Source organism: Rhinolophus hipposideros (assembly GCF_964194185.1).
Source record: "Rhinolophus hipposideros genome assembly, chromosome: 5".
Classification (NCBI taxonomy): domain Eukaryota; kingdom Metazoa; phylum Chordata; class Mammalia; order Chiroptera; family Rhinolophidae; genus Rhinolophus; species Rhinolophus hipposideros.
The window spans coordinates 1,071,702-1,084,674 of record NC_138051.1 but is presented as its reverse complement, the minus strand read 5'-3'; the positions used below and the strand labels follow the sequence as shown (position 1 = coordinate 1,084,674).

General features: G+C 44.3%; 1 protein-coding gene across 3 annotated transcripts in view; it reads left to right on the top strand.

Annotated features, from left to right (window-relative positions):
* Positions 1–12,973, top strand: part of PEAK1 (pseudopodium enriched atypical kinase 1) — a 406,475-nt gene that overhangs the window by 306,518 nt on the left and 86,984 nt on the right. The gene's annotated exons all lie outside the window — the stretch shown is intronic.

The window sequence follows — 12,973 nt, the reverse complement described above, 5'->3', positions numbered from 1 at the left end:
GGACTGGAAGGTGCAAATACTGGTGCTGGGGATCCCAGATAAATTCTGATTCGTGGACTAGGGATCCCAGTTAAACTCTGATTCATGGACTAGGGATCCCAGATAAATTCTGATTCGTGGACATCATTTCTATCTGGCTAGTCTGGATCAACAGAAGTTTATTCAGCGTGGTTAGTCTGGTCCGTGACTCCACTACTGCTTTTCAGAAGCACTGGCATACCTACCATCTCTGCAACTCTTTGGCGTCCCAGCATGGGGAATAGTATTGCATAACGTGCAAAATGCAAACACTTGAATGAGACAGATGTGAATTCTGACAGGAGCACTGGGGGTGGTGTGACTTTTGGCTTACCCTCGCTTAGCTGTGGTTTCCCCACCGGTATAAGAGTGATAACGTTATAGGAAACAAGGGTTCTTGGCTTCACGTAGGAAAGAATTCAAACGTGAGTGGATACAGAGATCAAAGTAAAAGTAAGTTTATTTAGCAGAGAGTAAGTAAGAAAACAAAGGCCATCCCACAAACAGAGTGGTGGTCTCTAATCTCTAATGGAGGAGAGACCCCCTCCATTCCGGGCTAGGGTTTATGTGTGTTTTCTGCTTCCATAGAAAATTCATTGGTATGAAGGAAAGAAGGCTAGAAGAACAATAGTAAGTTTATCTTTAACTTCAGTAAGATGCAAGAAGGATAGGGGCAGGTTTGTCTTGAACTCTTGTAAAGCACAACCTGTATTTTCTTTCCGTGGCCTTTACCATGGATGGTCCTAATGGAACCTCTGGTCTTTCAGTGATTTGCTGGGTCATTGATTAGCATCTGGCTGAGCTCTTGTCTTGGAGCCATAGGCAGAAGGCTTGGAATCCAAGCTCCTAGTTCCTTCTTTTGTAGAAAGAGACCTCGTGTCCCTTCCCTATATCAATACTAATACCTAGCTATGGAGATATTATGAGGACTACATATACCTGTAAAGTGCCTAGCAATAGCTGTTAACCTCTACAAATTACACTTAGGACGCCAGGATTTAAGGTGGCTTAATGTTCTGCCCCTTCAGTCTATTCTTAGAACAGCCAAGAGTGCTTTCTTAAATGTAAATCCGGTCATATCCCCACACTGAAGAAGGCCTGTATATGTGCCCTCAGTCTACCTGAGACTTCATCTTACTCTCTTGCTCATGAACCTCCAATTATTCTGGCTTTCTTTCTTTCTGAGTGTTTTGTATATAATGTTGACCGTGGAATCACTACTACAGGACTACTTCTTAATGTAAACCATCTTAAAATGGGTCCTTTTATTTATTTTCATTTTATCTTAAACCTTTTATGATAGAAAAAGTTTAAACATATACAAAAGTAGATAGATTGGTAAAATGAAGCACCATTTACCCCAGACCCACACTTCAACAACTAACAATTGTCACCAATCTTGTTTCTTCTGCATTCCTAGCCCCTTCCCCCCATTATTTTGAAACAAATCCCAGACATCATTTCATTTGTAAATGTTTCAGTGTGTATCTCTAAAGGACAAGTTATTTTTTTTTCTTGTTTTCATTGTAACTATATACCAGAAAGGGTTCTTTAAGCTTGAATGGCTAACCCTTGGCATCATCTGGCATCAAGACTTTAAATATTATATATATTCTGATGACTCCCAAATTTATATCTCCATCCCTGATCTGATTCACACACACGTTCCCACTTGGTATCTCCATTTAAAGGTCAAATGGCCATCTCAAAGGAAACTTGTCCAAAACAGGACTCTTCACTTTTTTCTCCCTACAAATCTATGACATCCCAAATCTTCCCTTCTTGGTACATGGTCCCACCATCCGCTCAGTTGCTCAAGCCAAAAACTAGGAGTCATCCTTGGTTCTTCTCTTTTCCTCACCCTTTACATCCAAAATGTCAGGAAGTCTTGTTGACCTCTAAAATATATCCTATATCTGTTTACTTCTCACCATCTCATCTTCTACCATCCTGGTCAACTCACCATCACTCTCGCTTGGTTTACTAAAGTATTTTCTTAATTGATCTCCCTTGCCTAATCTCTTGCCCCCTCTAATGTAGTCTCTCTAGGACACGTTAAGTATTCTGTTTAAAATGCAAATCCCATTATTTCAGCACAGTGAAGCAAGTTAAGTCCCTGTATAATATGACCTCTGCCTACCTGTTTAACCTATCTCCTACTCACCCCTTGTTCATAAACTCACAATAGGAGTTTTCTTTCTGTTCTTCAGATATGTCAACCATAATCCCTTTCAGATCAGCTGTTCTCTTATTTGGAATGCTTCCTTCCTTTCTATGCATGGCTGGTTCCTTGTCATTCAGCTCTCAATTTACGTGTTACCTCAGAAAATTCTTCGCGGACTGTCAGTCTTCACAAACTCCGCCCAGCCTCAGTCTTTCCCATCACATCACTCTTTTTTATTTTAGATTTATTCACATTTATCACTCTTTTAAAAAAATACTATTTCTTCTTCATTTTTCTCCTCCCTTCTGGATTCAGTTTCCTTCTTCCTGAAGTGTATACCCTTTTAGTAGTCTTTCTGATAAACTGTGGTTTATCACTCTTGATTTTTGGCTAAAATTATATGTATTTCATAATTGGCAGGCAATATCAATTGCCAATCACATACATGTCCTTAAAATTTTAGTTCAAAAAATTTTTTTCTAATCAGTTAGAAAAACTTAGTCAATAACTACAAAAATAACTGAAACTCACCCAAGGTAACTGTAACACTCCCAGCCAACAGGTATCATTTGCCCCATGAGTAGCCCCTGACTTTTAGCTAAGCTTGCTAGCTCCACCAGTCCTGAACATCATGGTCCTAACGAGCAAAGACCCTAGCATGCCCTGGATGCCATGTAAGTTTGGTTTCTCTAGTAGGACTCCCGGAGCCATCTCGGGAACCCAGCTGTGCCTCACTGCTGGGATTCAGCGCAGGCCTTAGCCAATAGCTTTTTCTGTCGGGCACACCTCACTTCCTTAGGGATGCTATTCACCTGTGCAAGCCTTCCTTTCCTTCTTTTACCCTTCCCAGACCTCTGAGATGCTCTCAGTCCTTAGCACCAAGCTCCACTCCTCAAGGAATCAATCCTAGCAGCCCTGCAATCCATTCCAAGGTCGGCAAACTATGGCCTGCATGCCAAGTTCAACCTGCCTCTCATCCTTTCACATGCTGCCTAAGGCTTCTTCTCCACTATAACAGCAGAGCCGAGCAGTTGCAACAGGCACAGGTGGCCTGGAAAGCCCGAGATATTTTCTCTCTGACCCTTCACAGAAAGAGTTTGCTGATCCCTGCACTAAACCATAATAGTTGATTTGCCAGTCGCTGTCCGGCATGCTAGGGGCATACAGCCCTGCTAGCCCAACACTAGACAGGTCCGCTGCTTCTAAATGACCAGAATCTGGGTCTCTTTATATACGTATGTATGCACATACAGTGTGGGAAAAAGAGTCCAAACCCTTTATAGACTGGTAAAATGTAACGTTCTTCTCTCTGGAAAGTTAGAAGCTTACATTTTTAAATGCTTACATTCAGTTATATCTTAATTTGCATTATGTCCTCTCCACTGAGAGCAAGTACCCTGTCAAAGTCACCCTTTCATGCTTAGGACCAAGCCGGCCTCTGCAGATCAAATTCCTATTTCTCATAAATAGAAAATTGGAGCCAGAAGTTGGAAGGAGCTCCTTGCTCTCCTGTTCGCATATTCTTTGCTATAAAGAAGCTTTTGGACTGTTAGCATTTATAAAGATCACATCTACGTTTTCTGACATGTTGTTCCTAAAGTTTACATGAGTTCAGTAAGTCCTTACTGTTCAATTTTTAAATAACCGTGTTTTACAGAAAACTGGGAAGTACCTCCCTTGTTCCTAACAGAATGATGCAGAATGGTTATTATTGTGTGACTGAGAGGGGTGGTCTTCAGATAGCTCTATGTCCCTTTCCCTTCTGGAAGGTGAGGACACTCCAGAGAAGCAAGCTGGCTTGCAGAGAGTCTCACAATGAATATGTTCCAAAGTGAAGACCCACCCTGAGAATTCCCTGACTGACTAGGTCAGTATCATTTCCTTGTTTGCCAAATGAACCTGAACTGGTATCTTATTATGTCATTCTCACAGCACGTTCATTTTCTCAATTGTCCCACATCTGTGACAGTGCATCTCTCCCGGTTTATAAGGGAGGCTGCACTGAGAAACTGAGAAGCTCAGGGCCACTCTGCAAGTAGGTGGCAGACCAGACTCTGACGTCAGGGTGTCTGGCCCCCGCAGTGACTTTGCTGCTGTCTTGTGGTGACTTTGAGTCTGCTGGTGTCTGCCATGTCTTATAAAGTCGGCCCGAGCACGACAGGTCACGTGACCAGTCAGGGCCAGACCACTGACCTGCCACACGGTCAGCGATACTCAGCGCAGGTGTCATTGGTCACTCTCCTGGAAGCACTTTACATGCATTTCCTAGTTAAGGCATCCTCCTGTGAATGTCACCACACTTATCTTATAGGTGAATAATGGGAGGCATGGCAGAGTAGCACTGGTGACAGAACTGAAATTAAATTGAAATTTCAAATTTCTAGGCCTGAATTCAGACCTCCAGGCCATAGTTTTAGTTGGTGATTATTTAGCATCACTGCATTAGAGTATTGATTAGGGTGATCAAGTGACGTTTAAACGTTTGGTTACAGGACAAGCGGTTTGTCCTCACTGGTATCTTGGTAATGGTGACGTATTAATAGCAGAGAGAGAGGCTGGCCTGAAAAGAACAGTGGTGATGGCTGTGCATGCTGGTTCCTGGGAATGAGTCGCCTGGGAGTCAGCCATCGGGCCCTCTGTGCTGCTGGCACCAGCATGAGGTTGCACCCCACATCCAGGCAGACGTCCTGCTCCTCTGGCTTTCTAGTGGGGAGGCAGCTCCCACCCCTGCTCTGTGGCAGGTGCTCTGTGGGCACTCACTTTGCAACCTGTCCCAATTTCCTTCTCCATGTGGGACAGGGAGAAATTTTGCTGGGAGGAGTGTGGCTGCAGACCCTGCCGATGTTGTCTAGTACCTTGTTGCTGAGATCCGCGATCTGATTTATTGGCACGTGTTTCCTGAGTGCTTGCTGTGGTCGTCAATCCCTGCTGTATGGCGGCTCGGGCTGCCATACCAGAATACGTAGACAGGGTGGCTTAAACAATAGACATTGGTTTTCTCATGGTTTTCTGGCCAGAAGTCCAGGATCGATATTCCCATTGCTTTGCTTTCTGGTGAGGACTCTCTTCCTGGCTTGCAGATGGCTGCCTTCTCACTATGTCTTCACTTTCCTCAGTGAGGGAGGGAAGCAGGGAAGAAGGGAGGAAGAGAGAAAGAAAGAGAGAGAGAGAGAGAGAGAGAGAGAGAGAGAGAAAGAGAGGAGCCAAGCTTTCTGGTACCTCTTCTTATAAGGACACTAATTCTATCTGATCTCATTTAACCAATTTTTAGAGGCCCTGTCTCCAAATACAGCCACACTGAGGGGGTTCGGACTTCAACCTGTGACTGTGAGGGTGAAACAAACCTTCAGTTCACGGCACCTGCCGTGGGTCTCCAGAGAAGGAACAGTCTGTACGGATAGGAAGAGGTCATGGGCAACGTGAGATTTGAATAGTCTTTAAAGACTGGCTGAGTTTGGAATAGAGGGAAAGAAGAAGGGAGGCAGCTCTAGGAAGGGAAACTAGGCATGGCAAAGGTGTAGAATGTGGTGTGTCCAGGCAGCAGGGAGTTACAACGTGGGAGCACCTTGGCTCATCTGGAGCTGAAGGACTGTGTGTCAGAAAGTTTGGGATGAGGACAGAGACGTGCTTTGCAGCCTCATGGTGATGGGTCCTGAAGATCTGCTGGTGGTCGGGACCTAACTCCACAGTCATAGGCCCCGTGGATGGTGTGGAGCAGAGGGACAGCAGAACCAAAGGTATTTCAGGAAGAGCCCCCTGGATGCAGCGGCCCCTTTTCCTGAAGCAGCTCTTGCTGTCACAGGGGCCTGCCTTTGTGCTCACCTGGGTCCTCTGTTGACACAAAGAGCTGAGATGGTGCTGCATGTGGGAAGATTTGACTTACTACTGGTGTCACACACGAGTGCGAGTGTGCTATTTCTTACTTTCACAGTGGTTTTCATCCAGCCAGGACTTCTCATAAAAATCGTACTGGACCAAATCCTCAATTTCTAACACCTTGTGGGTTTGTGTGATTGTATTCCAAGAATAAACTTCAGAAGGTAGGGATTGGTCCCCAAACACCTCCTTCTGTTTTAATAGTCCGTTACCTCTCACCTGTGACTACTTAAATTGTGTTATTTCCCCTTTTCTTCTATATTATTTCTGAGCAATAATGCTCCTTTACTTACAATTTTTCTAGTTACTTCAGACCTTGCTCCTTTTATACTTATTGTTTTGTCTTCCTGTGGGGGAGGAGGCAGTGAAAACTGGTTTGTCGGAGTGTGGCCCCAGGACCAACTGCGTCAGAATCACCTGGGGCCACAGCCCAGAAGTCCGGTCAGTCCCTGGAGGGGCAGCCACACATCTGCACCTTCAGCAAGCTGCCAAAGTCATGCTGAGGCACTAAGTCTGTTGATTGTGACACAGTGTTTTAGAATGTGGATGTTGAAGTGACTTCGCCTTGGATTGGAATTCTGCTTTCACCACTTACCAGCTCTGTCATCTTCGACAAGTGACTTGAGCTCTGCTTCTCAGTTTCTTCTTCTTAAACAGAGAGGCCGAATATAATACAGACTCTAGAGCTGAACTGCTGGGTTTGAATCTCAGCCCCATCTGTTAATGATTTAACCTCTCTGGGCTATAATTTCTTTCTTTGTAAAGCAGAGATAGCACCCTGCCTACTAGGTTGTTGTAAGACAGAAAAGAAGTTGTGCAGAGGGCTTAGAAAATGGGGTGGAGGAGGAGTTCGCTCTTAGGGCATATTTGACAAGGTGGAGACAGACGATTTGGTGTCACAGCTGGGGGAGCAGAGAGTGAGTCCCACACGTACTGGGTAGAGGAAAGGGGTGCCAGTGAGATCCTACTATGCCCTGGGCCGCCCTCCACATCCAGAATTATTTGGGTCAAAGGTCAGCAGTGCCATTTCTGAGAGACGAGCGTGTAGGTGGGGTTGCTGTCACTTGCTGTTATGGGAACAACAGGCCTTACTCAGGGTTGTTGTCGGGAGATGTATATTTAAGTGCAGCCCGGCGCTTGGGAAATACAGAGACGCGTGCTAGTGATCACTGTCAGGAAATCTTTCTAGACTAGAGCAGCACCTGTTTAACTACAACCTTTTATACTGTAAGTAAAGACTTTGGTTAGAATTGTTCACAAATATCTGCCATCATTGACATCTGTCATCATCAACACCTCACATTCTAATAACAGTCCTATGCTTTTCAAAGCACTCTTACCGCTTCCTCCTCAGATTTAGGCACTTGTTGTTGAGTTTTTACAGCACGCCCAGCTGGCCTGCTGGGGTGGAAGGAACAGGGTCAGACTGCACAGCATCAAATTCAGATGCCGACCCGCCACCCGTGTAACGTGGGCAATTTGCTTCCTTCCCTCAGTCTCATTTTCCCCACCTGTAAACTCTACCTCCTGACGTGTTTGTGTGAATTAAATGGAAACTTGTGCAGCTTGCGCCGTGTTCAGTAAAGGGAGGTTCAGAGCAGCTGTAGCTCCCATTCTCTCCCTACTTCCCTTCCCTCCCCTAGCTTGCAGTGATTCTGGACAGTTACGGGTACATCATGTCTCGGCAGACTGGCAGTTGAGGGAGATAAGAGGATACTGGGCAAGGTGCAGTGAGTGTTCTGGTTCTGCTGGGCTTGTGGAAAAGTCCAGGACCCAGAAAAGACTGGTCTGTCCTGCATAGGTCAGCCCTGTTGGGGAGCCCCGTGGGCATGCTAATATCGCGCCTTTTCAGGAAATGTGTACCGGTGTCTCACTTTATGGGTTAGAAGTGAGCCAAGGCTGAAATCATGATCTGAGAAGCTCCTTCTATACCTTTGTTACTGAGAAGGGCAGCATATTTTATTGCTATTTTCCAAGCTTAGTTTATCTTTTCTGTTAATTTGCACAGATGCCATTCTGACTTTGTATTTCACAGGATTTTAAAATTAATCTTTCTTAGTATTACGAAGGTGACAGTGATTTACAGTGGCCTGTGTTTTTATCTACTTTGCTATCTGGTGTCTTGAAGACACTTTGAATTTGCTATTCACATCTGTTAAAAATGAAAATGTGAAACTGCAGGGTCTGAAAATTAGAGTCTATTCAAGAATTGTCCTGTCCTTAGACCTGGCCTCTCATTCACATCAGTAAGAGCCACCTTCGTTTGACCAGAGCGCCAGACTTTAGCAGGAACTCATCACACCTCCCTTCAAGGTTAATCTCAGGTAGGGATGGAAGTTCTCAGTTAAGATTGCAGAAGGCTTAGTGGAAAACTGGAGACACGAGATACTGATCAGCAGACAGAACATTTTTCTACCTGAGAGTGTTGGTCATTGGAAAGTGTAGCAAAATCAAGTTGATGACCTGGAAACTAAGCTAGGATTAAGAAACGTCACATTTGGTAGGGGTCCTATAGTTAGAGAGACAGAAGGAGACGGGTCAGATTAGCGGAGTGGGTGTGATAACAATGAGCTCTCCTCCTCATGTGGGGGTGCACGTCCTACTTCTGCAAAGGCCCATCACCCCAGCAACCCCAGAAATAAGCAGAGCTCTGGAAATCAGTAAGACACCCATGACATGCTGTGTCTCATGTGCTCTGACCAGAAAAGGGGTAAAAGGAGGTTTTAAAAATCACACATTTGTTTATTGGTTGTCTTGGGCAACTAGAGAAAGATGTGGCTTTTGAAGACAGCCAGCAAGTGGGAATTCAGAATACCATTTGCCCCAAGAGGCAGATGGTCTCTGTAGCAGCCTGATTTCATTTACTGCCCCTTCTGAAGCTGAATGAAGGTGGTTGAATTCAAACTGTGGAACTACTAGGGTACATAAGGCATTTAATGTATCCTAATGTGAAATCTGATTTGCCTTTTTCAAAAGTACACTTAGACACTTAACAGAATTTTTACAAAAATGTGCCTTGAAAGAATTTGCCAGGAAAAAGAGGGGGGATTATTTCATTTGATGGTGTCCTGATTACTCCTGCCACGTGGCCGGGTAAGCCACGTGGGCTTCTGCGGTTTTGAATTACATGTGAATGTTGCAGACTGATGAGATAGACTGCGCCAAGGGACGCCTTTGTACAGCAGACAAGTCGGAAACAGTGTCACTGTTGCCTGTGAACACCTTCAGTTCATTCTCCAGGTTCAGAAAAAGGTGTGTTTGTGGAGATTGTGATGTGATTTTTTTAAAGTGTCAGGTCAGATAAGCCAAACCTCATTTAAAAGCTGGTCATTAATAAGAAGTTTGTGGCGGGGGTTGAGGCACAGGCAAACGTGTTGTGTTCCATTGTGAAAGCAGAACGAATGCTCAGAGTCCAGCCCAGACTGGGCTGTCCGATTTGGCCCAGCCTGATGACCAGGCCCCTGACATCAGTGCTGTAGTTACTGCAGACACTACACTGCGTCAGAGAACGAGGGGCTGTTTCAACACGCGTTTCAACACCAGAAATAGAAACACCATAACTTCCTCTCGTGGGCCGTTTCTCAGTTAACAGTTGGCTTCATAGCGATGAGTATCACCTTGTACTTAGCCTGAAAATAATCCAGTTACCCTCGTAGTCATTTGCTATTTCAAGACATGCTAAAATATAAAGTGTTAGAATTTCTAGTACATTTCTTGTAACTTCATTTTAAAGACTTTTTTTACCGTTTCGTGGATGAAATGGGGTAATTTTCATTTTCTCCATTCTCTTCTGCTTGATGCTGTCACCTAACTGTAGGTCAGAGTCACAGGGGGACAGAGCCTGACTTCCTTGATTCCTGCTTTGGTGTTTTCTCCATTACATTAAGCATTTCCCAATGGAGTGTTGGTGAACCACTTTGCTAGGCGATAAAGCCTGTATTGGGGAAGTGTCATTTTACTATTGGGGTGGGGGTGATTTTATATCTGACTATGAGACATAAAAAAAAGCAATGGTCAAAGATTATACTCCCTTGTAAAATTAACAAGCCTGAAGTAAACGGATTATAAGGTTTTACTTCTTTCTTGCTGGATGATTTGTCTGTTTTACACAAAGCAACTTGGTCAACCTTCTCTGGTCAACCTTGTGCTCGATTCCTTTTCATTTTTCATTCTCAGCGTGTTACCACATCTAAGCTTGAACTCTCGAAACCTCTCTCTTTCCCCCCTCTCTTTCTTTTACCATGTTAGTCATACAAAGAGCTATTCTTCCCTCAAGCATCAAGACATGACATTACATATCATTGGTGCATTTTTTAAAAGTCTTCCTTTTTAGACACTGTCATCACTGTAAATGCAGATTAAACATCTTAGCATCCATTTGCAAAGCTGTGTGGTTTTACTTGCATCAACTCTCTTTGTATAGTTGTTTATAGTTGATAGTGATTGTAATTGGTAATTTAATATGCCAGTGCACTTACTGTAAATGTGTTTATGAAAACCAGTATTCATATGGGATGTAGATTGTGCTTCCCCGGTCCTCAAAGAGTTAATAAAACTTGCTTTCACTTTGCTTAGCTCCCCAGAGGAAATGGCACATTTCCCAGACCAAACCCTAAGGTAAAGGTCGAGGTACAGAGGGTGACACTAGGGGCAGAACTGGAGCCACTCCTGTCTTGCGCAGTCTGCAGTCCTCCAGATCGCAGTGGGGCTGTGGTTCTGCAGAGCTTCCGAGCATGCTTGGTAGACTCCAGAAGGCCATGAGGAATCCTTTTCATGGGTAATTGCGTGAGTGGGTACAACAGGTGAGTCTTCGTATTTCCTGCTTTAGAGCATCCATATCTGTTTCGAGAAGCCCGACAGCCCAGAGCTGTGGTTCACGTGTGCTGGAACAGGCCCAGGACATCCAGTCCTGAGGCTTATGGCTAGCAGCGCGTCCCCTGAGAGGACAACAGACAGGGAGGGCAGAGTCGTGGTTTCTGAGCCAACCTTCACCAGTCCTTGCTGATAAATGGAAGAGAGCGTTCTTTTAGTAACAACGAAGAGCTTGGAGGAAGAAAGAGAATACACAAGAGCAAGGCTGCAGAGGTTCGGAGCCTAAAAACAGCTCTCAGGTGAACTCTAGAATAAGAAGATAATGTGTGGAGGTTTAAAATTTTTCTTCTCCGGGGCGGGGGCTGAGATTTTCAATCACTTTCTATTTATTCCTTTGAAACCAGAAATGGCTTATGTTAACTTTTGCCAGCAAAGATTGTTTTCCCTCTCCTGATGCCTGCTGATAACCACTGAGCCATCTACAGTCTTGACCCTGAGTCCGTGTGGAGAGGGCCTTGGAAGCCTCAGTTTGCTTCCTCATCACTAACACAAGTAGAATGCCCTCGTGACCTTGATTGGATGATAACCTCCTATTAGCAGAAGGCAGCTTTTTGTCTGGAGCCTGTCTTTGGAGTTGGTGACCCCAGGGCAGCCCCTTGGGGGAGGCTTCCTTTACAGAAGCCACCCTGTTGGCTGCCAGGGGGGTGATTCCTGCCCACCTCACTGCCCTCCCCAAGGCCACATCCCACAATGGAACCCCCAGCTCATTGCTGTTTCCCAGTGTGGAGACACCCCTGGCTCTGCCAGCTTTGAAAGAATGTTTTTAAAGCTGTATATCCAGCAGACTTCAAGGGTTATTTTTCTGTTCCAGTACATGCATAATTTCCATATTGAAAGCTTGATAAGAAGCTTCTCATCGTTCAGATCTACTCCCTCAAATCCTCGGGTGACATATGTGCTGATGACACACGATCAGAGTACCTCATTCAGAGAAACTTGTAAATGTCACCATGACTCACTGCCAATTGAAAATCCAGAAACAACATGTAATAATATATATTTCCTTTTCTTCTTTCTCTTTACCCATTAAAAGAAATAAAATTAAAGAACAGGAAAAAGAGGAGCTGAGTGGGTGACAGTCTAGGAACACTTTCAGTGGACCCAGAAACCGTTAAGGATGCCTGATTTTAAATTTATTTCATTGACCTGCTCAATGAGATTTTCTAACTAAGCCAGTTTTCCCCACCAATATTTAAGGACCATTTCATCCACTTGTACTTTATAGCAACAGAATTCACAATTTAGGCAGAGTGGGGGGAGGGGCAGGTTAGTAGAGCGCTATAAGCGAAACAGCAGGCAGAGAAGGGAAACAAGGCTGGGGACACTCAGTGTAGTGGAGGACCTTACTCTGGAGTGAGGCTTGTAGGCTGCTCAGCTCCATCTCAATAGGAGGGGAACCAGACACGGGCTTTGTCTGCCTGCCTGCCTGCCTGCCTCGTCATGTCGGCCAAGGCTCATGCTCTTTTCCCCAGGCAACAAGACCTTCCTGCACCCTTTTCCCAAGCAATTGCTAAAGTAATCGCTTAATTGCCTGATTTAAATAGTCTAATCTCAACTTTATTCCTGATCCTTTACTAAATATTTTAATAAATACTTTAGTGTGTAATAAATGCTATATACTAAATAAATACTAAAGTATTTCATATTTACTATAGTATTATAGTGTAATAAATATGCTAAATACTTTATTAAATACTTGAGTATATTTGTCTTTAACTAGTTAAGCATTCAACTCCCTGTACTACCATCACCACCGCCTGCCTTAAAAATAAAGTTCCACTCCTTACCTGTCATTCTGAAGCGTCTCTGTGAGCCTACCATTGTCTTCTACTAAACACCTCTCAGTGTGTTTGAATCGAGATAAACAGAAGCATCAGCTGTCCCAAAGGATTGTGTTACATTCAAACAAGATGTTGGGGCTTGGAGCCATTGCTGTGACTGTAGGGCCAAATATTTACATCATGGCAAGTGTATGCCTTACATAAATTTACATTTTATCAAGACCTTCGAATGCCAATGTGACACTGGTCTGATTTTTTTTCA